General features: G+C 47.6%; 1 protein-coding gene across 1 annotated transcript in view; it reads right to left on the bottom strand.

Moving 5' to 3' along the window:
* Positions 1–16,944, bottom strand: part of Sema5b (semaphorin 5B) — a 114,377-nt gene extending 97,433 nt beyond the window's left edge. The window contains exon 1 of the mRNA XM_071615811.1: positions 16,805–16,944. The gene's annotated coding sequence lies outside the window, so the exon portion shown is untranslated. The remainder of the gene's footprint in view (positions 1–16,804) is intronic.
* Positions 16,945–26,102: the final 9,158 nt, after the last annotated feature.

Here is a 26,102-nt window from a genome sequence, read left to right as displayed (position 1 = left end):
ATTTGATAAGTGAAACCATGAATAGCATGCACTGGACATTGGGTCAGTCAGAGGTGGAGAAGCTTGGGAAACCACAGCCGGCTAGGAGCTGTCAGAGCCCCAAGGTCTGGCCCTGATCCTGGCTCCAAAACCAGCTTGGGGCACTCTTTCCCATTCTGGCTCTTTCCTGCGTGTTGGGACATCGGGGGCTGCAACAATTTTGATAGAGAAGCAGCCATTTTCTCAATCTTGACTTCCACACCTGACTGAAGTGAGGTCCCCTGGTCTCTCACGTATGGCTTCAACATGGAAATAACATCAGCAAATAATAAGAACATTAGAAGCTCACAGGTTGTCCCTTCAAACCCTGAGAGTGGCAGTGACCACCTCAGACCAGATTGGGCCCAGCTTCCATCAATGTCCATTGTCACTCAACCAGGCTGCTAGCTTGGTCTTGAAGCCAAATTCACAACTGGCATGGCCACAACTCCCGAACCACTGTGGCCACCACATGGCAGATCCTCTGCACTGGATGTGATCTCACATTCCCCTGAGCTCTGTGAGTCCCCAGCTCACTGCAAACAGTTTCACTCACAATATAATTACTTTGCAAGATTTTGAATCTAGAGCCAGGTAGAATTTTGACACAGTCCCAGCAGAATAAGCCCAGAGAATAGAATTGCCCAGTTTATTAAGTGAACAAAGAATGGCTCACCTCTGTACACAAGCCACCCAGCCTCCCACCCACCAACCTTCACACCCTCTTGAAGGGTATCAGGTTGTGTCAGACGCAGGGGTCTCCTGAACACCAACCAGTATCCTAGAGTTACAGTGAGTGACTGGAGTTGGATGCCCTAAGTGCCTTGGGGTGGGAACCTCTCCAAACCCCTCTTCAGCCACCACCAAGATCCCTATAAAAAAAAAAAAAAAAGAAAAGAAAAGAAAACAGAGTAAGAACTGGGCTGAAGAAAGAAAAGTGAAATTATGGCATTTGTGGGTAAATGGAAGGAACTGGAGACTATCATGCTAAGTGAAATAAGCCAACCCCAAAGAACCAAAGGCTGAATGTAGTCTCTAATATGAGGATGCTAACACACAATAAAGGGAGAAGGGAGAATAGAAGTTCAGTGGATTATACAAAGGGAATGAAAGGAATGGAGAGGTTGGGAATGGGAAAGACAGTGGAATGAATCAGACATAACTTTCCCATATTCATACATAAATACATGACCAGGGTAACCCCACATCATGTACAACCACAAGAATGGGAAGCTATACTCCATGTATGCATATATGTCAATACACACCCTACTGTCACGTTTAACTAAAATAAAAAACTGGGCTGAGTGTCTGGTCCGGGCAGCCATGAGGTTCTGTCACTGAGGCCAAGGGATTCCCTTGCAGATGGGAACACACAACACGTCCCTCAAGTGGACAGGTCCAAAGACCATATTTGAATGCACAGAAGACAAGGTGGAAGGCAGGGTGTCAGTCATTTAATAAGATCTCCTGGCATAACTGCTGAGCCACTTCCTTTAAAAACTCTCATCCCACCCCTATCTGTCAGAGCAAATGAGTAGACAAAACTAAGGAGAGAGAGTGACATAGGGCCAGTCACTTAACTATCACAGCCTTGTATTCCACTTTAAAAATGAGGGACATCCCTTGGGAGGGTCCCCTGGGGATTTGGAAGCATATGTTTAGAGAACAGACTGCTTTAGAGAACAGAATGGGGACAATCCAAGGCTCAGTCACCTGGTCCAGCCTCCTTGTCACACAAGAGCAGGCTCAGGTTTGTGCAGCATCAATGTAGAGGACTATGGGATATCTGAGGCTAATCCTGGGCCTTCGCTTCTCCATATTCCCTGTGCATATAGGAAACGATAAGATGGAGTCTGGAATTTCACCCAAGAAAGGGGGGAATCCTGAATTCAGAGCCAGCTGAGGGGTGGGGCCTTCATAAGACAGCTGACTCCCTCAGGCCTCCGTGAATGAAGCTACTGCCTCAATGTACACGGGTGCATCAAAGGCTGTGACTCAAGGCCACGGATACAAGCCTTGAGGTGGTCACGAGAGGGTTTAGGATGGCACAGGGGCTGCTGCCTCAGAGAGGCCACAGGAGGACTGACAGTCTGTGACCAGTACAGGCAGACAAGAAAGAGAGAACGAGGGAAAGACACAGAGGAAGGGGAAAAGAGGCCACCGCTCTGCTGGCTGTGGAAGTACTCCCTATGGTGACGGAAGGTTAGGGTGGCTTCACATCAAAGCTTCCCCATCACTTCTCCAGGACATGGAATGACCTAGAGAAACATACACAAACCTTCCCAGAAGCAACAGCATTTCTGAACTACATCGCGGCAGAAAAGCACTGCCTCCTTGAATCTAGTCTCCAACCTACCCTCCTTCACCAAAGGCACTTCCCTGCTGTGTGGCACTACATGGGCAGGAGCCTGCAGACAGGCCTCCAGCTACGGACAGGCCAAGGGTCAGGAGGAGGAAGACCTTCCGCTCCCTGTGGCCTGGGCCCATGACCTGACTCCACCTGTATATCACTGTAGGTGAGCTTCTTCACTTCTCTGAGGTCTTTTCCCATATATAAACTGGAGTCTGTTATGCAGATTTAAATGAGAAGCTGGCTCACAGTAGGTCCCCACACATGGTAATTGTTATTTGGGAATACAGGTCTCACCAGAATTAATCCCTGGGGTGGTGGCACTCCCCACCTCTAGGGCTTCCTATGGCCTCTCCCTCTGTGCTTCTCTCCGTCCACCCATATCCCATCTTCCTCTAAGACAGCCCTGGATGCAACCATGATACCAAACTGCCAAAGAGCTTACTTAACCCTCAGGGAAGTTCCCCCGCAACCCCGCTCCACAGAAAATGACCAGGGCAGGTCAGGGGAGAGTCACTGGCATGTCCCCTATCGGTACCCAACTCCAGCCCCAGGCCTGCCATTTCAAGGAGAGAAGTTCCTCAAGTGGAAAGGCTCCAGACATTTAGCTCTGTGTGACAATCTCTGAGCAATCCTCTCTCCCAGCAGGACATGGCTGTGATGTGTAATTAAAGCCGAGGGTTAATTAGGAGTGGCAGCCATCTTGCCAAGAGGAATACCTCCCCTCCTGTCATTCTGTACCCAGAGGTCTGGGCCAGTGGGAGCCAAGACGGGATCTTCAGCTTTCTTCCTCCTCCTCCAACCCTAAAGAGCTCCCACCAAGCCAGAGCTGCCTTCAGTCCTTGGAGTCTAATTAAAACCTTTCCTCAGAATTCTGGAGGGAGTGGGGAGAACTGACCCAGATGAGAGCGAGAGTCATCTGTGAGCCCATCTCCAAGGAGGAAATGGTGTGAGGACTGATTTCAACCCAGGGTCCTGCAGGACAGAGATGGGGAATGCAGATGACGTGATGAGTGACGAGAAAGTAGAATGGAAAAGCACATCAGTCAGATGAAAGGAGGAGAGAACTGGGAGGCGGTTGAGCCGCGTAGCTTGAGGGAGTGGTGTTGTGCATCTCCATATCTCACCATATCTCATTGCCCCATCTATAAGACGGTGTAATAAAATCATACCTGCCCTTAGGGCTGGTGTGGGCTAGAACACATGCAACTTTTTAAATGGCTGCTATAATATAGGCTCTCAGTATACTAGGAAATGCTCACAACACTCCATCCTTCTGGAGTGGCTCAGAGTCCTGGGCATCTTCTCTTCTATCTCATTCAGGCTTACTCCTCCACTTGGAAGTCCTCTCTGCAGTCGTGGCCCTCAGCCCCTCATGCCAGGCCCAGTCTGTGACCCTGCCTCCTCCTCCAGGGTTCCCTCTCCCCACCACAAGAAGACTCCCTCATCCACTCTGCAGAAGGGCTGATGAGTTTGGTGACCTGAGACCCAGGCTTTTTTCCAGGTGGCCCATTTCACAAATAGGAACAAATTTAATTCAATACCCTTCTGAAGCAGATATTGTGGCCGTTTTACAGATGAGGAAACTGGGCCTGAGAGAGGAGAAGTCATTTGCCCAAAGTCAACCTAAGAGTAAACGGTGGAGAGGAGATTCCAGCCCAGGTCTGCGTGGCTCCTGGGTTTTCCTACTACTCCAGGCGGCTTCCGTGCCAGATTCCTCAGCAGAGCATGAGGCCTTCAGAAAGCACCCCTCCCCACCTCCAGCCCAATCCTTGAAGCACACACTTCACCTTCACTGGGGTGCTTGACCCCCACAGAGCCCAAGAGCCACAACAGAGAGGAGAAGGAGCAACTTGAGAGGAAAGAGCAGCTGGAAGCTAAAAAGACACTGAAGGGAGCTAAGATGGCGTCTGCAGGCCTGGGAGGCTCTCTGGCAGGCTCTGCTGCTATCCCTGGTTTGGTTTGAGTCTCGTCTATCAGGGTGTGTGACTCCCCGGGAAGGAAAAAATGAGGGGCATGAGGGGCACAGGCTAAGCGAGAAGCTCTGGCAGAAGGGCCGTCAAAGCTCCAGCTGCTCTGAATGCATTCAAGCCACTTGGCCCAGACACTGAGGCCAGCAAATCAGGGTCAGGCAAATGAGGCTTAGACAGCTGTAGGGGGTCTCACAGGAATCGTGACAGGATCCTGGCAAGCAGGGCAGGAGGTGGGGGGTCCCTTGAAGGCCTCAGACAGGCCACCCCTTGCCTCCAGAAAGGAGTATGAGGTTTTCGCAAACTACAGAGAGGAAAACCCGAGGTGCTGCCTGAGAAAAATTCCTGCAGAGACTATAAATGAAGTGTGGTGGGCACTTGGACAGGAAGCTGAGATCATAGGCAGACAGAGCGTGTTCGATAATAAAGTCCTGTCAAGCAAAGCTGGTCTCCTCCAGTTGACAGGGTCACCATGCTGGTAGACAAGGGAAATGGGGTTCGCCCACAGTGCTGATCTCGAACAAAACAGCTGACAAGCTCTTCATGAAATTGTGTGTATGAGCTGGAGAAAGGAAGCTAGAAGGTGGTAGAATTAGGAGGACACAGAGCTGGTCACACAATCATACCCCGAGGGTACCTAACCATGAGTCAAGGCCCCTTGGAAGGAAGTGTCCAAGGGCATCCTCAGGGCCACAGGGTTTCTACCCATGCCTCCTCCATTCAATAGCTTGTCAATTCCTCTGATCAATACACAGGAAGCATTTGAAGCCAGGAGCAACAGTGAACATATTGGATGCCAAAAGCAGGGTGTTATCGTTTAGATGTGAAGTTCCTTCTAAAAGCTCATGTGTGAGACAATGCAAGAAGGTTTAGAGGAGAAATGATTGGGTTGTGAGCATCTTAACCAAAACAGTGAATTAATCTCCTGATGAGATTAGCTGAGTGGTAACTGAAAGTGAGTAGGGTATGGCTGGAGGAGGTAGGTCATTGGGGGCATACCTTTGAGGTATATATTTTGGATCTGGTGAGTAGACACTCTCTCTCTCTCTCTCTCTCTCTCTCTCTCTCTCTCTCTCTCTCTCCCTCTCTCTCTCCTTTCTGATTATCATGTGAGCTGGTTCCTTCCACCACACTTCTGCCATGATGTCCTTCTGCCTCACCTTGAGCCCCAAGGAATGGAGCCAGCCTTCTATGGACTGAAACCTCTGAAACCATGAGCCCTGAAGTAAACTCTTCTTCCTCTAAAGTTGTTCTGGTCAGGTCTTTCAGTCATGGAGTGAAAAAGCTGAATAAAACACAGGTTCTGAAATGTCTCAGTTAGCTGGACAGATGGACTGAACTGAAATAAGAGAAAATGAATTGAGGGAAAAACTGTAAAGTTCCAAACAGGATACCAAAAACTACAACACTATTATAGGAGGAACTATGTCTTAAACTCATATACTACGAGGCTGGGGTTGTGGCTCAGTGATGGAGCATTTGCCTGGCATGTGTAGGGCCCTGGGTTTGAGTCTCATCACCACATATAAATAAATAAAACAAAGGTACATTTACAACTAAAATAAATACACATTTAAAATGAAATAAAATAAACTCGTATACTAAGTTTTAACTCCTAATACTTCAGAATGTGGGCTTATTTGGAAATAGGATTGTTGAAGATAGAGTTAGATGAAATTATACTAGAGAAAGGTGGGCTCCTGACCCTGAAAGACTCTGTCCTTATAAAAAGGGAAATTTAGAAGTAAACACAGGAGAACACCATGTGATGATAAAGGCAGAAATTAGTTTGATGCTTCCTAAGCCAAGGAATGCCAAAGACTGCCAGCAAACCACCAGATGCTGGCGAAGAGGCACAGAATAGACTTCATCATATTTCTCAAAAGGAAACAACCCTGCCAATACCTTCATCTCAAACTCCCAGCCTCTAAGCTTGTGAGACAACACATCAGGCCACCCAGTTTGTGGCACTTTGTTATGTCAGCCCTAGAAAACTTATTCAAGCACAAAGACACATTTGGGAAGATGAGATTGAGTGACAGCTTATGTGAAAGAGACTAGGAGAATTGGTTGGTCATAAGGTCAAGAAAAGTCAGCAGTGCCCCATGGCTGCCCAAACAGCCAGGTCAGAAGTGGAGCTGACTTAATAGAAGGTGTGGGACTTGGACCCTTAAGGGTGTGCTAGACAGGACTCACCTGCAGGGCCTGATGTGGTCCTAACAACCTCAATTGGAGACAAACAGGAGGATCTCAGTGTCCTGTGCCCAGAAGTAAAGAGATGATCCAGAGGAGGACCAACAGAGGTGGGAAAGAAATGGGAAGAACAGAAGAGGAACTGGGTTTTCTAGAAAGAAATATAAGGAGAAAAGATGGAGCCCATAGAGGAGAAACAGACTTCAAAGGATGGCCAGAACTATCAGGCATTGTTGCCCAAAAATCTAACGGGCCACCTCTATGGGGAAATGAGTTGTCTTTGAAGTACTCAAGATTTCACCTTCTGGCCACTCAGTAGGGACTTGTACAGGTGACTCTAGCACCAGGCAGCTCCAAGAAGGGTCCATACACATTTCTGCTTGACTTGACCCAAGCTTCTTACCCTTTTAGAGCCCACCATGAGATGTTTTGATCCCAAAACCTTTCTTTCTTTTTTTTTTTTCTTTTTCTTTTTTACCAGGGATTGAACCCAGGGACACTCAACCACTGAACCACATCCCCAGCTCTTTTTATACTTTATTTTGAGACAGGGTCTCACTAAATTGCTTACGGTCTCAATATGTTGCTGAGGCTGGCTTTAAACTTGCAGTCCTCCTTCCTCAGCCTCCTATGTTTCTGGAATTATAGGCATGCATCACTGCACCTGGGCAAAACTTTTAATTAATGGCTTTAACAGATTGAATTGTGCCATCCAGTGCTGGAATAGATGTTTGGTTTACTTCACTTGAACTCATCTGGCTTATTCTAAAAAATCCAGCTTCTGTCCTTTCCATTCTAGGGTCTTCTGGTTCTCCTGGACTGATGAGCTATGTTCTCTTCTACAGGAAGCTCTGCTTCTTCTGCAGTCAATCACTTTCGACCAAGACCCCAAGCATTTCCCCCCCCCCCTCTAGACAAAAGCCCTCTTTTTACCAGACCTACTGTGGCTAGATTTTCCAACCCTGTCCAGTTGCTGGGTATCCTCCACTGACAACACTCGAGTTGCTCAGGGTCTTTTCTAAAATCTATGTCTAGAAATGAGTACAGAATGACCAGGGAAAATCCAATCTGGATCTTGCATTTCTCTTAGCGCCATCTAAAACGGCATTGTCTGGAGCAACTCCATCACCTTGCGGGCTCCTGTGAAGCCTGTGCACAATTAAACCCCCTCAGATCTTTTTCTCAGGCTCTCAGCCAAATCAGGTCTGCCCCCACCCCCAACCCCCTCAAGAATTTGAGTAATTAATTTCTGCAATCTAAATGCGACTTTCCATCTGCCCCTGTTAAATTTCATCTTGTTAGTTTAAACCCAGCATTCCAGTCTGTTGAGATCATTTTTGAATCTTTCTTCTGTCTTTTATAGAAGCTGCCCATCATGGCCTTGTCACCAACAAATTTGATAAGCTCGCTTACTCCAGTTTCATCCAAGTTATGTATAAAAATGTGAAGTTTAATTTTTTGGAAGCTTACCTGCCACAAACCATCTTCCTTTTTGGAATCTCTAAATCATATGGTCGTTCTTCCCCAAGTCAGATGTCCTACAGTCTAAGGAAGGTCTCTGGGCATGTCATTTCTTTCCTTGGTCATTATAAATGCCAGGCTGATGTGTTTTCTTTCAGCTGAGTATTCTGTCACATAACTGCCTAGTTCTTGGTCATGGTCAGCATCAAATCCAGATGACAGTTTGGGTTGCCATTTATCGACCTCCTCAGCAATGACAATGGTACAGAGGCAAGAATGCAAGAATATATCCAACCCTGCACTTTAAACAGTATTTGACTTCTAACAGAAGCCAGGCTGCCTATCCCCCATCATTACTGCAGCCTCTCTCCCTGACAGCTTTATAATCCATACTGGGAGAGCAGCATCCAAATTCTTCTGACTAGCTAGGGAAGCTGTAATAGAGATATGTCATCACTTGGACCTGCTCAGCTGCAAGGTATGCTGAAATCTTGGCAGCTGGTCAGTGGAGCAAGCAAGAAATGTTATCTAGTATAAGTTTTTGGGAAAAGGGGACAAGGATATAATTGAGGAAGTAAAAAAGAAAGGGGGACATTGATAAATAGCATCTCTGCTCTCCTGCCATTCATATTTGAGAACCACTCCTCTTCTGCTGGAGGGAGGTACAACATATGTCCACGGGATACTGGTGGAACATTTGTGAAAAACCTGTTGATGCCATAAGCCAAGAGATACCCAAGAGGATGCAGAAATATATATGTAGTAGTTATGTGTGCAGGCTCTGGGTTTAAATCCCATATCTACTGTTTATTAGCTGTGTGACCTTGAACAAACTGTTTTATCTCTCAAGGTTTCAGTTGTCTCATGGAAAAAGCAGAGGCAAAAATAATAAGAGTACATAAGGCAGACAGCATCAAAAGAGATAATGCATATAAAAAGTTTAGCACGTCATAGCAGCTCAGGAAATAATGGTATTGTGGAAACAACAGCTTCAAGGTGCTGAGTACTGATAGGTCAAAGGCTGGAGATGTCAAGAGGAAAGGGCTGAGAAGGGAAAGGAAGAACCAGGGATGCTGGAGGTCAGGGGCAGGGGAGACTGAGAGTTCATCAGATGGGGTAAGGCAGCATTATGTGGAGCTGACCTTGCGGGGAGCCTAGGAAGGAGGTCTGACCTTAAGTCAGACCGGGCAAAGCAGTCAGCCTGAAGCCTCAGAGAAGTCCAATGAAGAGTTTGTTTCTCGGCTCTGAATAAAAAAAAAATTTTTTTAAATATTATTTCTATAGAAATTCAGTCAAAAACGGTCTTAATGGTCCATGTTAGAAAGAAGCATAAATATTCCACTTCAAGAAATCTCTTCTGAGGAAACAGTCATCAATAGGCACAAAGATTTATGTACAAGGATGTTCACTGCAGCATTATTTATAACGGTGAAAAATGGCTTGCAATCTAAATGTCCAACCACGGGGGGTCTGTTAAATAAATTATGGCACATGGTGTGATGGAATACAGGCAACCATTAAAAAGTCCATTTTCAAACACATAGGGAAATTATCACAACATGTTGTTAAATGAAAAAGGCTAGTTACAAAATAGCCCAGATAGTATGATCACAGTTTAGTCACACCTATCCAGAAAGAAATATACTGAAGTGTTGAGTATGAGTGTCCATTATTTTAATAAATGCTTTTTTAAGAAAAATGGCCCAAAAAAATTATACTAGAAGCTCCCATATCAGTTTGTAATAAAAAGTCATTAAATTCAGAACAGGAACACAAACCGTAGCTATGATCTAAATGCCAGGAGCTATAGAGGAATGGATGAGAAAGGACCTGGCTGCTTTGAGGGGCTGAGGGCTAAAAGATTCTGCATGCCATGGGCATGAGACCAGGTGGAACCCAGGCAAAGATTAGGCCAGTGGCTTTCAACCAGAGCTCAATATCAGAAGTGCCAAAAATACTAGTGCCCAGGCTTTGCCCTTAGGATTCTGACTTAATTAAGGTCTAGGATGTGAATATCATGTCTATTTTTAAAAAATTTATAGGTGATTCTTATGGGAATGAGTGAATTTAGTGTTGAGCTGGACCAAACCACATTTACCTGTATTCAGAGGTATATTGGAGGCGGCTCATCGGGTACACAGTCTTCTCTCTACACTGGATCCAGCACAGGAAGACTCGCTTTAGAAGGTGGAGTGATGCTGAAAGTGAGGCACTTGCTCTATGCAGGAAAATTACCCTCAGCCTTGGGGGATAACAGAAGTACTCCTTAGATCTGGCCTGTTGGGGAGCTTTTGCCACAAATACACTGCTCTGCACTCACAGACTCCTGATTTGACCTAGGGTTCCAGCTGACTCCATCAGCTGAAAGTACAGGCTCTATGAAAGACAGAAGGAAAGAAAAGCAGGATCCTGGGAAATCTACAGGGACTTGACCCTGAATACGTAAGAGCTAGTGGTATTTTCCTCTGCTGTCCTGCTTTTGGGTAGAAACACACACCAGCCAATAGACCAATGAATGTGTGGATCTTAAAAGTAGTCTGCTTTGGGCGGATGAGGCCTCTTGAAGGGCTCCTAGTTTCCCCCAGGCACCTTGTGGGAAGAGAAGCAGAGGGAACAAGCTATTAGAAACAAAGTCCGTATTAAATGATAAGATCTCCCAGCATCTCACTTCAGATATAAAATTACTCAAGGCACCAAAAGAAGGGAAAGAAGAGGCCTGGTTTGGGTGCTTAATACACTGGATCCATCCATCCCTGAATAATTAAGAGCCAACTCAGCTCTTTTGTACACCTTATGGAAGGGATCCTGGGGGGGCCTTCAGGATAATGGCTGCAGCAGCAGGGAGGGAGCTTTGCTCAGGTAGACCCGTGGGGCTTACAAGTAGGAATGCATCTCAACTGTACCTCACAAGCCATTTCCTTGCAGTCGCCTCCCTGGTGGCCTTGTGTCTGCTCTGGCAGAGAAACAGTCTGCAGATAATCCAATGATCAAACCACAGTGCACATCTTTGCAATGCATTGCATCTGTGTACACATGCATATTCATACACACACATACACCTCAACACACAGCAAACTTACCTTCCAAAATGACATCTGCTTCAGGCTGAGGCGACAAGGACAAGGTACTTCGTGAAGATGCAGTGACTGGCATTCAAGCGGTTTACTAACAGAGGGGCTAGAAATTGGCCTAAAACTAAATATTCCCTACAAATAATCCACATCAAAAAAGCAAATGAATCACTCCTGGAAAATCAAGAGGCAACTTCAATCTCCATTCAAAATCAGTGACGCGAGGGCCAGAAAGAGCTTGGGGTTCATCACTGCTTTTTTATAGCTGAGGAATCCGATGGTTTGGCAGAAATGTTCAAGTGGGGAAGCCTCCCTCAAGGCGAACCCAGCCTTGAGGTTCTTGAAACTTATATCCTGTGTTTGATCCTCAGGGGATGGGCAGAACAGATGGTCACTAGCTATCCTCCAAGAACCAACCCTTTCCCATCACAGAAGATGCCAGTCAGACATGCTCCTGGTTCAAATGCAAAGATATTCTGAAAATATTGACAGGGCTTCAAATTCAAACGAGTTCCATGTGCAAGTCTGATTAAGTTGTCCTTATTAAAGGCAGATCAATGAGGGCTGTGTCATGGTGGATCTCGGCATATGCAGGGTTGCCTCTAAAGGTTTTCAAGCACTCAGGGAGAACCCAACAATATCCTTGTCCTACAGCAGAGGAGGAGACTCTGCCAATCCCAGTGTTCAGCCCAATGGTCTGTCCTACTTTCCCCAAGGTGTCCAGCAGCAAAGTGGACAGAAAATCATCTTCTCTCTTTTCTTTCCACTCTAAAAAAAGTCTAGTAATTTTTTATCAGTGCAACACATACACAAACACGTGCACGCACACGCATACACACACACACACACACACACACACACTCATATCAGGATAAAAGCATGCATCCTGCAAGACTTGGTTTTCATCGTTCATGCCCAGGAAAGCAAAATACTAAAACAGAAGGGAAGAAGGAAAGTGGCATGGCAGAGCCACAGAACACTTGGCTCCCTCCCCTCCCTTTCCTTTCAAAACTCTGCTTTAACTGAAAGTTCTTCCTGCCACTTTCTAGCCTTCAAGCCAGTTAGAAGAAGAATTCCTCAGAAGGAGAGTCTTGGAGGAGACTGTCTGAGATACAGGGTGGCATACACGATTCCTTTCCAGATCGCTCATTAGAGAATCAATTCCACAGCTAAGCAGATGTCTTTAAAGCAAAGCCATAGAGAGGGAGATCTGAAGAGGAGAGCATAATGTCAGTGAAATCCAGGTACTGCACATACAAGCTACAAAAGAAGGCTCAGATTGGACAAGTCAAGACACTTGCCTTGTCTCTTGTCATACATTTAAGACCAAGTTAATTAAGCACTGTCATAAATTTAAGACCAACTTAGTGATGGCTAAACTCAAATATCTAAAATTACAGAAAATTCACTCAGTACAAATAACTAAATCTAACACATATGCCACTCCTTCATAGAGAAATGAAGACAGGCAAGTGATCAAGGTAATCGTATAAGGTAAAAGATGGTCTCAGGACCCACTGAGTTCAGACCATGAGGTATATACCAATACTTCCTCCCAATAGTTGTCATCCCCAGACCTCCAGATGCCTGGCTTTACCTTTGTCTACAACATAGGTATGAGGGAGACTGGGGCCATAAAATGGCTCAGTTGGTAGAGTGCTTACCTCACATACAAAGACCCTGGGTTCAATCCCCAGCACCACAAAAAAAAAAAAGGTATGAGGGAGATGTTCAGCCCCTTCACAGTGTGAAAGCTGAAGCATGGAAAGGAAATTTGGAACTTAGGAACCAACAAATTTGGAAATTGGATCCTAGCTTTCTCAGTCCTACACCCAGACCACAAGTGCTTTGGATAAGACCACATTAGCTATCAGATCACTCACACAAATCCACACGGAAAGCACACACACACACACACACACACACAAATTCCATCACAGATATCGAGGCAATGTTAGTAAGTATGTCCTCCTAGTCTGGCTAATTGACCTTCACATAGGAAGATCAGAGACATGCTTTGCTTACTATTGTTTCACAGCTCCTAGCGCAGTGTCTTTCACATAGTAGGTACTCAGTAAATAAAGAACATGTATGTGACTATATTGCCACCATTGGGCTCATCTACCATGTATTATCCAGGCAATGACAAAACCAACACTTGAGGATCATGGGGAACATCTGGCTTCCACAGCAGGGTGGGGAGAGTGCACCAGAACACAGTCCTGAGTCCTCTATGGCAATATAACAAAGTAACCTGCACTTCTCCCAGGGTTCTTGTCCTTTTGCCTTCTGTGTCCCCTTTACCACCTCAAATCTCAACGAAAGTAGTGAATTGGTTGATTAATTCATAGTGATCTAGGTTTCTGTCTCATTGACTTTCCTTGTGGGATATGGGAGGGTAACCAACTCTAAGGACAAATGTGTCATGGTCAATGTTCCAAATAATTAGACCCAATAGCATCTTCTTCCCAAATGGACATACTCCATCTAGCAACATTCATCCCTATTAGGCTGAGCTTCCATCATGTTTGCCAATTCTCTATCCTCTTCCTGGGGATTCCCTTCCCTTTTTAGACCCACAGTCAGGACTCAGGGATTTCTGGATGTTCCTTGGGATCCCTGAACAACCAATGGGATCTTCCAGTCTTTTCTCATCCAACCCCTGAATAAGGTTTGCTACATTAGGGGAAACAGAAATTCGGTTGAATTTCTTCCTTTCTGTGAAGAATAAGATTGGTTGGAATCACTGAATTCCTAGTGGGAAAGTGGACAGAAGACCTGAGTTCCAGTCTTGGATCTATCTCTGGAACCCTATATCAGTGGATGTGAAATGCTCAGATTTGTACAAGACGGCTCCCTGAACTCAGGAAATTATCATCTCTCAGAAGAATCCTGGTGGGCCTTGAGGGTGAGGATCAGCAGGGGGATCCAATAGGCGAGAGGCAGGACCAGAATGAGGATATTCCAATCAATTCCCAAAGTACAAGTAAATATATGTATAAAATACAGATACAAAATAGATCATTCACATATTAGAATCTTAATTTCTTGATTATAGATATAGGGACTATTCAAGGGCTATAAATTGGTTCTGTTCAGATCATTTCATTTGTCCAGACTGACTCTGAACACTCATTGACTTTGAATACCAAGCTCCTCTGATTCCCTGATCAACACACTGTTATCTGCCTGCACTCTAGATCTGAGTTTGCCATTCCCTTGACATGGACAATCTCCAAGCCTTCCTCCAGCTTTAAGTCTCATAAGAAGTGACTAATGGAAAGGTTTCAAACAAGCCAGGAAGTTCACCCTATGACAGGGAAGCTGCTGGAGTTCCCACAATCCCAATGGAGAGGTGGCAACCCATGGAGGCAGGCTGGACCTCTGGTCTCCTCTGCCTTTCTAGTCTGCCTCTAGTGATGTGGGAACTGCTCCTCATCCAGCCCTTCTGCTGTCTCACCCTCCCTGTACAGACAGTGGTGGGAGGAGGGTTCCGGCTCCTCTCCCTCAGGACACAGCCAGCAAGCTCAGCTCTGTCCCACCTGAGTCATGAAGCTTTCTTTAGCCAGTCCTCTCCTAAGTCCTCCTAAGGTCACCATTTGGCAACAAGCCTAGCTACCTTGCACTGCCCATGTCCACCTTCTCCTCCCCAAACACACACATGCATCATGGGATCAAACTGATAAATTAGGAAGCTTGATGGGCAGGGGCTCAGCCCTGTACCTCTTTGTATCTACCAGCTCCTAAAATGGTGCATTGCACACAGTAACTTGCTTAAAAAATGCTTGAGGTCCACAGTGACAATAGTGGCCATTTTCAGTTGTGGTGGAGGAAGGCTCTAGCATTCATTCCCAGAAAGGGAAAATATGGAAGATCCTCCATTCCTTCTGAAATTGGTGGTATTAGTTGTTGATATGTAGAAAGGAGCTGCCCCCCCCCCCCACATACACACTCACACACTCACAGCCCCCATATACACACCTTTCCTTATTTCCCCACCTGGCAAAAAGAAGAGGCAGTCCCACCTCCTGAGTCCCTCCCCCAAGACCCAGACCTGTTTTCAGTGCTTTACACTGCCCTATGAGTGACTCAATGGCAAGTTCCCTCTCTCTCCTTGATATCTTATCCCCCCACCTCGTCCTGGGGAACCTAGATGGGGGGGGGGGGGTTGTTCAATGCTGTTTCTTTTTTTCCTAGTTATGAGGTCCAGTTCTTGGGCTCAAGTTCCCCTCTGCCCCTTCCTCAAGGTCATCTATCCCCGCTCAGAAAAGGTGAGAGGCCACTTCTAAATGTCAAGAAGAAAGGCAGGGAGGGTAACAGAGAAGACTAAATGGGGATAGGCTAAAAGATGAGAGGAAGCGGGGTCTGGGAGGGCAGTGGAGAGGGCCATGGAGCCAACACGACAGAATGAGGAGCACAATGAGGCCCAAATGGGAAGCAGTAGGGGCTGAGAAACATGAAAAGAGGCTGGATTAGCTAGGGTTTGGAGGGGAAAGATGGGATTGGGGTCAGAGTACGTGGGATTGTGGTGGGGTCTAGGCAAGCCTCCAACCTCCAATCCCATTTGGTTGGTCGGAAAGGAGGGCATCCTGCGGGTGGGCTGCCCCTTCTGCGCTCCGCCTGCCTTCACCCCACTCCCCACGGGAAGCCTGGAGAGGACCACACGGTCACCTATCCTCATCCAGACTCGGGGCCCACTCCTAACCGGCGCGACGAAGAGAAATGACCCAAAGACCTGGTAGGGAGAGAAGAAGGTGGGAAGAATGGCGCTTCAGGTGGTCCTCCTGGTTGTTTAAAGTTTGTGGCCGGTCCTCTCAAGCCTCGCCTTCTTCCTCCGCGGTTCGAACGACCACTTCCCTCTCCGCTCCCGCCCTCCCAGCTCGGGTCCCAGATCCCCTCTCTAGTCTCCATCCCTCCCTGTGCCCGAGCGCCCCCCGCTCCCTCCCTCCGCTCTGGATCTCCGGCACGACGTGAGCGGAAAGTGAATGGGCAGCCCCAACCACAAAGACAAATTACCATGAGAAAAATAAATCGGGAAATCGCCGTTGGCGTCCCAGGTTCCCGCCGCCGTACCCCTCTCCACCCCTCTCCACCCGCCGAGGCGGGAGTGAAGGGCCCCCGGAACCCTCCATCGAAGGCCTGGCGGGCAGAGTTTGGGCTCCCTGGGGCCCAGTCAGGGCTGGGGTGTCCTAAAGGGGGCCTGAGAAGAATCGGGTGGGGGCCCCCACTCTCTGCCGCGGCTGGGGAACGGAGACGTCCCGGAGCGGGAGATTTCACACCCTGGGCGGGCCACGCGTTCCCACGCGCCTCGCCGCCCGCACTCTCCCTCCACCACATTTACTCGCCAGCCTTCTCAGAGCCTCCATCTCCGCGCCAGTCTCAGCGTCTCTGCCCGGCTCCCTCCCAGCCTTGCACTGGTCGGTCCCCTCCTCCAGGCCCGGGCCCCCAACGCGGCGGCAGCCCAGACGCACCGATTGCAGCTCAAAGAGGGCCCAGTGGAATGGGGACGCGGAGCCGGCGGGAGGCAGGAACGCAGCATCGCTGAGGGAGCCCAAGCCGAGATAGCAGCCCGCGACGCGGAATCCGGTGGACCCCTGTCCTCCGCTGCACCCTCCCCCATCTGCCTCCAACTTGCCAGCGCCCCTCGGCCCCACTCCTCTACCCACCCGAGTTGCTGAAGTTTGCAACTTGCAGCCCCAGCCCGTGCGGAGAAAGCGCCCAGGGCTCCAGGGACTCACCTCCTGGCTGCACGCGCAGGTGCTGGATTCCCCGCGGTTCTCTGGTCCTGATTGCTCCGAGAGGTGTCGGCGAGCCGGAGGGCTGGCGGCCCGTCTGGGAATGGGGCGGCCGCGCAGGAAGGGTCCCTGGCCCTTGGTTCAGCGCTCCGGTGCAGTCCGGACCCGGGCCGCGCCCGCTGCGCTTGGACTCCTCCAGCAACCGCTGGATGCGCGGCCGACCCGCCCGGCTCCGCGGAGCTGGGCTCTGGCACCAACCCCCGCGCTCCAACTAGCTCCAGACCCGGCGCGCCGGAGAGAGCAGGGAGGAGGAGATCTAGGGAGCAGAAGGAGGGAGGGAGAGGCGGTGGGGGAGGAGTTGGGAGCGAGGGGAGTGAAGGAGGGGAGAAAAGGAGGAGGGGGTTGTAGAGGACCTGCGGCGGCTGGCGCTTCACCCGCCAGCCCTGAGGCGCAAGGGAGAGCGCAAGGGGGCGCCCTGTGTCCCCATGTCCCCTAGCCCGGATCCCTGCCCCTGACCTGTCAAGTGTGTGCGACCAGGAGGGTGGACAGAAGCCTCTCCTCCCCGGTCTGCATCCTTAGTCCCAGACCAAGGTCCTCCCCCAGCACCTTTTGCTACATCCCGCCTTGGCGCCTTTGGTCTCTCTGATCTCGAACCTGGCTTCCTCATAGAGCGTCAGCGCGGCCTCCCCACCCCAACTCTTGGGCCTGAGAGACAAGCTCTCCCCCCGCCTTGTACACACACGGTAACCCTGTGCTCCCCAATTTCCTAGCCCTATTAGCTAGAGAACGATCTTCCTGCCTGTGGATTCGAAGGAGGAAGAAACCGCGTACAAAACGAGGGAGGTGCGTTTTAAACTGCGGTGGCGGGGAGTGAGGCTAAACTGCTGGACTGGACTGGAAAGCCTGAACTGGGCGGATGCTGGTTAACCTTGCAAGGCGTACGACCTTGAGAGAATCTCTCCAAGCCTCAGTTTCCTCGGTTGTAAATCGGGGTTGGTGGTATGCACCCTACACAATGGAGAAGAACAAGCAGGGGATCCAGGAAGTAAAATAACGTTAGGAACATTGGGAGGGCACCCAAGGGATGAGCGATCGGCGGAGGCGATGGAGTATTGTCAGCCGAGGTGGGAAGCTTTAGCGCAATCACACCAGAGCGAGGAGGAATTGTTTACAAGTTTAAGTGATCTAGTGTTTCTGATGGCTAGGAGGCGGGAGGCTAAGTCCTAAGGAGCAAGCTTCAAATCCTAGCTGCCCGGGCTGCAGGAGCGACGGGAAGGGAGCCCTCTGCTGAACAAAAAAGGTATTTTAAAATTTAAAAAAAGGTGACCTAAGAAAATGAAGAGAAAAAACAAAGGATCTGAAATACTAAAATCAGAAGTGTGAGTCTAAAAGATAATCAAAGAGAACTGTGAAATAAAAATAAATAAGCTGGAGGAAGGAAAACACTAGGAGACTTTCTAGAGTTTTCTAGAAATTAGAGAATTAGAACAAGGTCCAGAAGAAGCATTTTACTTAACAAAATTCTGAGTAATGGAAATCCCAGATAAAGCAGAAGAATGGAAACAGTAAGAGCCCCAGGGAAAGAAACCCCTCTCTGCCAACTCCCAACCAAGACAAGGAGTAGTTTGGCCAGAATGATAGGACAGAAAGGCTGTGCTCAGAATCCAAGAAAGGCATTTGTAAGGCTCTGTAAAAAGAGAAACAGTGTAAGATCTCAGACATAAAGACTTTCTAGGGCAACGGAAATGCTGAAACTCATAATGTGCAGAATGGACAGGAATTCACAAATGTAAAACCCATTCTGATCAGAAAGAGAGAGGGGCCGAGAAGAAGAAAAAAGGAAGGAAAGGAGCATGTCCTGGAGCCCATGCATCTAATATTGGTGCAGAAATCAACTTGGAACAATCAATGCACAGGATGGAGGCTAAACTTATCATGGTACAGACAAGGACATAGAGATCTGGAGAACAGAAGCTCTGGATTCTTCAGAATCCCAGGCTAGGATGGGCAGGTCTCCTGATGCCCACTCTGAACCCCTTTCAAGCTGTGAGTGCTGCCCCCCCAGCAGGCACTCACCTATCCCCATTACCTAAAGACCACGAGGATTGTTTTTGCCACTGCAAATATAGAAATGTATGTAATATAGAGATACCTTTTAATTAAAACCAAAACATGACAGTATTCCTTATATTGCAGAGACAGGGAATGAGCCTTCTCTTGTTGGGAGAGTAGACAAATGCCTTCTGGGTGATTCTGTCCGCGCTGCAGCTCTCTCTTGAAAGGCATTCAAAATTTCCTCCATCCTCCACACAGTCTCTCACCATCCTTCTCTCTTCCCACCATGTTTCCATTATTTTCTCTCCTTTCCCTTTCCACCATCACTTTGTGCCCTTTCCTGACTGTCCCTCACCACCTTACAAATGAGTGGGGGGAAGGACCTTAGCACTGGAAGAGAGGACACTGGTCCTGGGAACTCTGGGAAGGAAAACTTCTTTTTGAAGGAAAGTAGGAGCCAAGAAGAGGAGACATTCAGAGAGACACAGACTGAGGAGCTGGGCAGCTTGCAACACTGGGCTAATTAATCCTAATTGCATCCTACTGTATTGTATTGATTAACAGTGATTACTCAAGGGCTCTCAATACAAGAGAACTCAGGAAGGGACATTTTCTCTTGAGTCTGGCTTACCACCTCCTCCAGGCATCCCCTGGCATTTGGCAAAACCAGTCTGGTTAGAATCTCTGAATCATTTACTTGAAACAGAGTTCAGAGCATTGATCCCTTCACCATCAGCTTCTGCCACCTTCTTTAGACCTTGCAATAACCTGTACAATAATTACTGCTATTAGGAGCAATTCTCCTCCTCCCCCAAACACTGTTAATTAAACAGAATGTAAATATAATAATTAATACAGAATTATCTAAAACAAACAAGCTAAAAAGTAGGGAATACAGAAGGTGGGATGGACTTCTTAGAATTCACTCTTGACCTAGAAATTTCAAACTTACCTTGAACTAAATTTCCAAGGGGTTAAGTAGTACAAATTTTCAAATCCACGGGGGGCCAAGCTATCTCCCCCCTCCCACCCAAGGGAGTTTTCAGGGTGATCACGCTACTCTGTAAAACAAGAGTGCAGCCTCTCTGAGGAGACATCAGTGTTTCTGTGTGTGTGTGTGTGTGTGTGTGTATACACATGCCTGTGCATAGCCCAGACACAAGCACAAATCTTGCCTTGCAGCAAAAGGCAAACAACAGCTGGTCGTATGCTGATAGAGAACTGAAAACAAAAAGGCAGCAATCACTTATAATGTCCAAATAGTTTCCTGGTCCCAGAATGCCTGCTCATTGTGCCTGGGGATGGCAAAAAAAAAAAAAAGCAAATTCCCACCCTAGAAGTCATTGTCACTTTGTGACCCAAAAGCATTCTGAGGTCAGAGGAACTCAAGTGTCACTGAATGACAACTTTGCCATTGTCCCCAACTAATGTGAGAGACCTTCCTTCCTTCCTTCACGAACAGTTGAGTGCCATTCACCATGCTAGGTGGAGAGGTCATAGGAAGGGCCCCACAGGCAGGCAGGGAAGGCGGACAGAACCATGGCGAGTGGAAGGACCACCACAGGATGGGCACCCTGTGGGCACAGGGAAGGCCAGTGACTGGCTGGCAGGGTAGGGAAGTCTTCACTGGAAAGGGCTATTCTAGCCGGGAATGAAAGATGGGGCAGGAATTTGCCAGACAGAGAAGTGGGAGGAAGCAGAGTATTCCAGGCAGAGGAAATAGCATGTGTAAAAGCACAAGGCGATATAATTAGATTTCTGTTTGAAGAATGACTTGGCCCTGGTTAACAGATTCAGAGAGAGATGAAGCAGTGAACGTGAGCAGGTATGTGGTGTGGCCAAAGGAGTCCTGCACCAGCGGTTAGGGCTTCTCCTTCTGGGATAGCTGAGCTACCAAGCAGTGGTCAGTGACCTTGAACAAACCTCTTAGCCTTTCCAACCTTGGTTCCTCATGGATAAAATGAAAGGGATTAAACAACAAGCATTCTATGATTCTGACTCTACAGGCAGATACTTCTTTAAATCTTGCTCTCCATGACACTCTTTGCCTTATTTATGCATTTAGTCCTTTCCATGTGTGGAGCACTTGAGAGTTGACCAAAGTGCCTTCCATATGCTATCTCTTTGACCTTCACACCCATGTGAAGGAGAGAGCTACACTGAAGCCCTAGATGATTTTGCCTGGTCACCTGGCTATAAGCCCTATCTCTGTGCTGATGATGGCCATGTTTGTGTCTGCAGTTCCGACCTCTTTCTTAAAATCCAGATGGTTACAATGGCCTGCCCCTCTGCTAGGTGAACATCCAGTGGGCTTCTCACACTTAACCTGCTCAGCATTTAGTTTCTGATTTTCTTTCCCAAACCAGCATCCTGTCAGACTTCTCTACCCTAGTAAATAAAAACTCCATTCTCCAAAGTCCTGGAGTCACTCTGTACCTCCCCCCACCCATCTAACCCATCAATAAATCCCATTGCCTCTACTTTTGACATGTTTTCAGAATCTGACCCCTTTCCCCCACCTACTCCACCAGCACCCCAATTCAAACCACTCTCTTTTCTCACGTGGATATTCACTTACAGAATTTTCTCTACGAAGAAGCCTCTTAGGTCAGATCCTGTGACTCCTCTGCTCAAAAACTTCCTCTGGCTCCCCAGTTCTCTGGAGAAAAACCCAGGTCCTTACCAGCCCCACAAGGCCCTTTCAGACATCCTTTCCTACCCCCTTTACCTTCCCCTACATCTCTCTAGCCACATCTGTCTCTCTGCTGCTTCTCAAAGACCTGAGGTTCTCATCTAAGGGCATTTGCATACGTTCTCTCTGTTTGGAAATCTCCTTGGCCAAGTGTCCACATGGGTCATTTCCTCACTTCAGTCTCTGCTCCAGTAGAGTTCTTCAGAGATCCATTATCATTTTTTAAAAAAATGATAAACATTTGTCACGATCACCACTTGACATTATACATATTTACTCTCTCCCCTCCCCAAAACATAAATTTCATGAAAGCAGAGTCTCCCTGCTTTGCTGGTTGCTCCAACCCCAGCCCACAGAAGAAAAGATGAGAAAAAGAAGCCTACAATTGTGGGGAGCTGCCACATAGGACCTGAGTGCTCCCCTAGCTTTGAGCGATGGGAATGTGGAGATGTGGCGAGCCAGCCCTGGGCTGAGTGTGAGCTGTGAGCATCTTGAGCGCACGGAGCAGACTGGACTGACCATGCAGCTCTGTCTGGGCTGTGCATGTATGTGCCCCTTTCGCTCGCTCTGCCTTTAATCATCGCAGAGCACATGAGATGGGTGTGACCTTCCAAGATGTCAGTCAACCTGCAGACAGAAAGACATCACGGAACTAGATTCGACTCCCCTGAAACCTGACCCCTTGCCTCATTTGAATGGCTTCTCCCCAATAAAACCGGGTTCGAGGCGTGCTCTTTCTCTTTCTTGCCTGCCTTGTCCCCCTTATGGGAGCTGCGGCTGAGGAGCAGTCACTGAACCCAAAGAGATAGGATAAACTGAGGCTCAGTGGGGTAATTGGTTGTTTTCAGAGCTGAGACTTAAACTCGGATTTTCCATATCAAATTATTCTTGCCTATTGATTATCAGTTATCAAGTATAATACCATTTACAAACCTTTTTAGTAGAAGAAGGACATTACAGTACAACACAGTCACAATTCACCAACTGTGTCTATGGAACCTCACATCAGCCCTCCAAGTCTCCATGTGATGAAGAGTTAGTTACCTTTGAAAACCTAGCCCTCCACCCATGGCTCATCTTGGAGTCTTCACATCCCATTTCCACATCTACGTGGAGGCTGTGGTGAGGAAGGAGGAAGGCTGGATTTGTAGCTCGCCCTTGGATTGACACCCAGGGTATCACATCTCTCCCCAGGCCCTCCCAGGCGCCTCTCTCCCTTCCTCTTTCCTGCTGCCTTGGCATAGGCTGTCAGATTTGGACTGAGGATAAGCCTGGAGGAAGTGCAGGTTGGGAGGGGCGTGCAGATCCGAAGGCTGGGGAGAGGCACAGCTGGTTTAGGGAGGACACCAGGCTTCCTGGCAGATGAGCAGGATAAAAGGCCAAATCAAGTGCTCAGCTCCAAGCCAAGGGGCAAGGGTTACTCTCAGATGTTTGGACCCAGAGAGGAACATAAGGTGTGGTCAAACCAGAGATGTATGTTTGTGATTATCTCCCAGGACCATTGGGAGGTCACAGAGATCCTGAGCAAGATCAGGGCAGGGTGAGTGTTGGCCAAAGCCACCTAAGGCAGTGTCCCCCAAGAGAGGCATTCCATTAAGATGAGGATCCCAGGCCTGTAATCAAGGAGGGTCATGGGCTTGTCCTTAGAGGTGCCAACCAGGAACAGAACCCTTGACAGGGGACAGGGGGGATCAGAAGGAGAGCCTCCTACTGAGGGGAGGAGAAACCCACTGGAGTGAGGTCCTGAAGGCTCCATTGTCCCGATCAGCATGTGTCTCCCTGGGTGTTCCATAGCCTCAAACCTCACAGTGGGGAAACACCAGGATGGCAAAATGCTTTTCCTAGACCATAAATGAACAGCACCTAAACAGGCATGAAGCAGTCATGGCCTCTAAATGATCTCTTGAGCATGCCACTATCCCAGAACCATACAAAACACCTAGACCCCCGGCCCAGGAAAGAAGCATGCATTACATTGTTATTGATTAGACACACAGAGGGACACGGTAGGGATGGTGCTGGACCATGAGCAGGGGCCTTGAATACCACAAGAGGGTTTAGACTTTTCCACAGGACAAGCAAGGGCAGTTTGAGGTTTGGGGCAGGAGGTTGACATGCCAGATGCAGGTAATTGGGGGATTGGAGCAAGGGAGACCAGTTAGGAGGCTTAGGACAGCACCAGCAACTACTTCGCACCTACAGCGGACAGAAAGGACAAAACAATGAACTCTATTATCTACCTTTGTCGCATGAGGCACAGCCTAAGGGATTAATTGCATCACAGGCTAGGAAACTGAGATGGGTGAGAATAGAAAGGCTAGAAGGACACAGATGCTCAGAAAAGCAGTGGATGGTAAGGGAAGGCCTGAAGGAAAGCATGCACCCCCTGTCACTTTGCCTCAGGGCTGGTTCTTCCCTGAGTCCAGACAGTGAAGGGTAATGGGAGGTGCCCCTAACCCATCCTGGCAATTCTTCAGCAGCTTGGATCTCAGATGTTAGCCCCAAAGCCTTGATCTGCGGGGAGGCGGCAGGCTCCTTCCTTTCAATTAACTAAGAATTCTGCACCCATTATTTGCTCAGTTCTGTGCCAAGGCTGAGAGGATGCAGTAAAGTAAGCAATGTTTAAGGGATGATCATTCTCCTGGGAATGTGAGGTGCATGCAAGAAGGAAGCAGCAGGTGAACGCCAGATGGGCTGCGCCAGACAAGTTCAGGGGAGAGGGAGCCCTGGGGCTGGGCCCAGGAAGGCTTTTTGGAGAATTATACCCTGGCCACCAAGAAGTTGTAGTTGTGAGCAGGCACTGGGGAGGGAGAAGAGGCATTTGGTGGCATTCTTTGAGAAAGTAAAGAAAGGGCAACATCTAGAATCTACTTGGACTTGTAAAGGGTTTTTGACAAAGTTTTCTAGGAAAGGTCTTTTGCAAGTTCAAGTCACCATAGGGTAAAGGGAATGATGCCTCTTTCATCAAGATTAGGAAATGGCTTAGACATTTAGTTTTCTCCAGATGGTGCACTGTTCAAACTCTCTCTTTAAGAATCGATGCAAGGAGCAGAGGTTGTAGCTCAGTGGTAGAACACTTGCTTAGCACACGAAAGGTCCCCAGTTTAATCTTTAGCACTACCCCAAAAAATCAATTAACATGATGTAGCGTAGTCATCTGATGGAATAATAGCCTTAAAAAGGCAGGACATTCTGAGCCATACTGTAATACCAAGGGGCTAAGTGAAAGAGACCCACAGAGCAAATACTGTATACTTCCACTTATATGATATATTTGGAATGGTCACACTCCCAGAAACTGGGGGAAATGAGGAGGCTAGTGTTTACCAAAATTGAGAGTTTGAGTTTGGGGGGCTGGGGTTGTGGCTCAGTGGTAGAGTGCTTGCCTAGCACGCATAAGGCGCTGGGTTCGATCCTCAGCACCACATAAATGTAAAATAAAGATATTGTGTCTACCTAAAACTTAAGAATAAATATTTTTTTTAAAAAAAGAGTTTGAGTTTGGGGTGACAAAAATGTTTTGAAGATAGATGGCATGATGGTTATACAATATGAATATACTAACTGCCACCCTGAACTGTGCACTTAAAAATCATCAAGACAGTAAATTTTATGTCAGGATATTGCACCACAAGAAAGAAAGAAACCAACAGATGTAGAATGACCCAGTTTAGATATTGTAAAGTACATTTTTAGCAGGGTCTGGTGGCTCACATCTGTAATCCCAGCTACTGGGGAAGCTGAGGCAAGAGGATTATGAGTTTGAGGTCATTTTGGGCAATTTAGTGAAACTCTGTTTTAAAAAAATTAAAATAAAAAGCACATTTTAAAAAATGGTTAACATGGTAAATTTTATGTAGATTATTTTCCACAATGACAGCCAAATAAGAATTAGTGCCAAGACTGGTCTGATTTACTCCTTTGTAAATATTCAGAAGGGGAAGTGCTCATGATAAACCTTCACACTGCAGATGACTCCAAATGTATTCTTCCGGACTCAGTAGAAATAAGCTTACAGTCTCTGAGAGAAGGAGGCACCCCCACAGCCCCAGCAGTGACCCTTAACCTGCATGGTTAGAATCATCTGTGGCAGCTTTTAGAGATACCCACCCCTGCCTCCAGTGAAATTTAAGTGCCCTAGATGGGGCCCAGGGCCTTAGTGGGTTTTCCAAAGCTCCCAGGTGATTCTAACCCACAACTAGAAATGACCCCACAGAACATCAAGCCTGAAAATCTCAGACTGGGTTTATAGTGAGGCTCTGTCATTTGCCAGCATGTGATGGACAAGTTACTTCCTCTTTCCCAATATTCTTGTTTTCAAAACTGAATACTAAAAGTCCCTACTCATTGGGTGTAGGGGAGTGTTAAGAGAGATAACTGCAAGTAAAACATTTAACACAGTACCTAGTGCATTTTAAAGCTCACTAAATATTAATTTTTATGATTATCAATTGAGCTGGTATAAATCTGCAGAAAGTGGGCAGATATATTAATCACGGCATGTGCAAATATGTTGAAAACTAAACAAATCCAGCTGGGCCCCCGTGGTGCACG

This window comes from Marmota flaviventris, chromosome 8 (assembly GCF_047511675.1).
Source record: "Marmota flaviventris isolate mMarFla1 chromosome 8, mMarFla1.hap1, whole genome shotgun sequence".
Classification (NCBI taxonomy): Eukaryota; Metazoa; Chordata; class Mammalia; order Rodentia; family Sciuridae; genus Marmota; species Marmota flaviventris.
The sequence above is the reverse complement of the archived record's forward strand: the minus strand, read 5'-3'. Positions and strand labels throughout refer to the sequence as shown.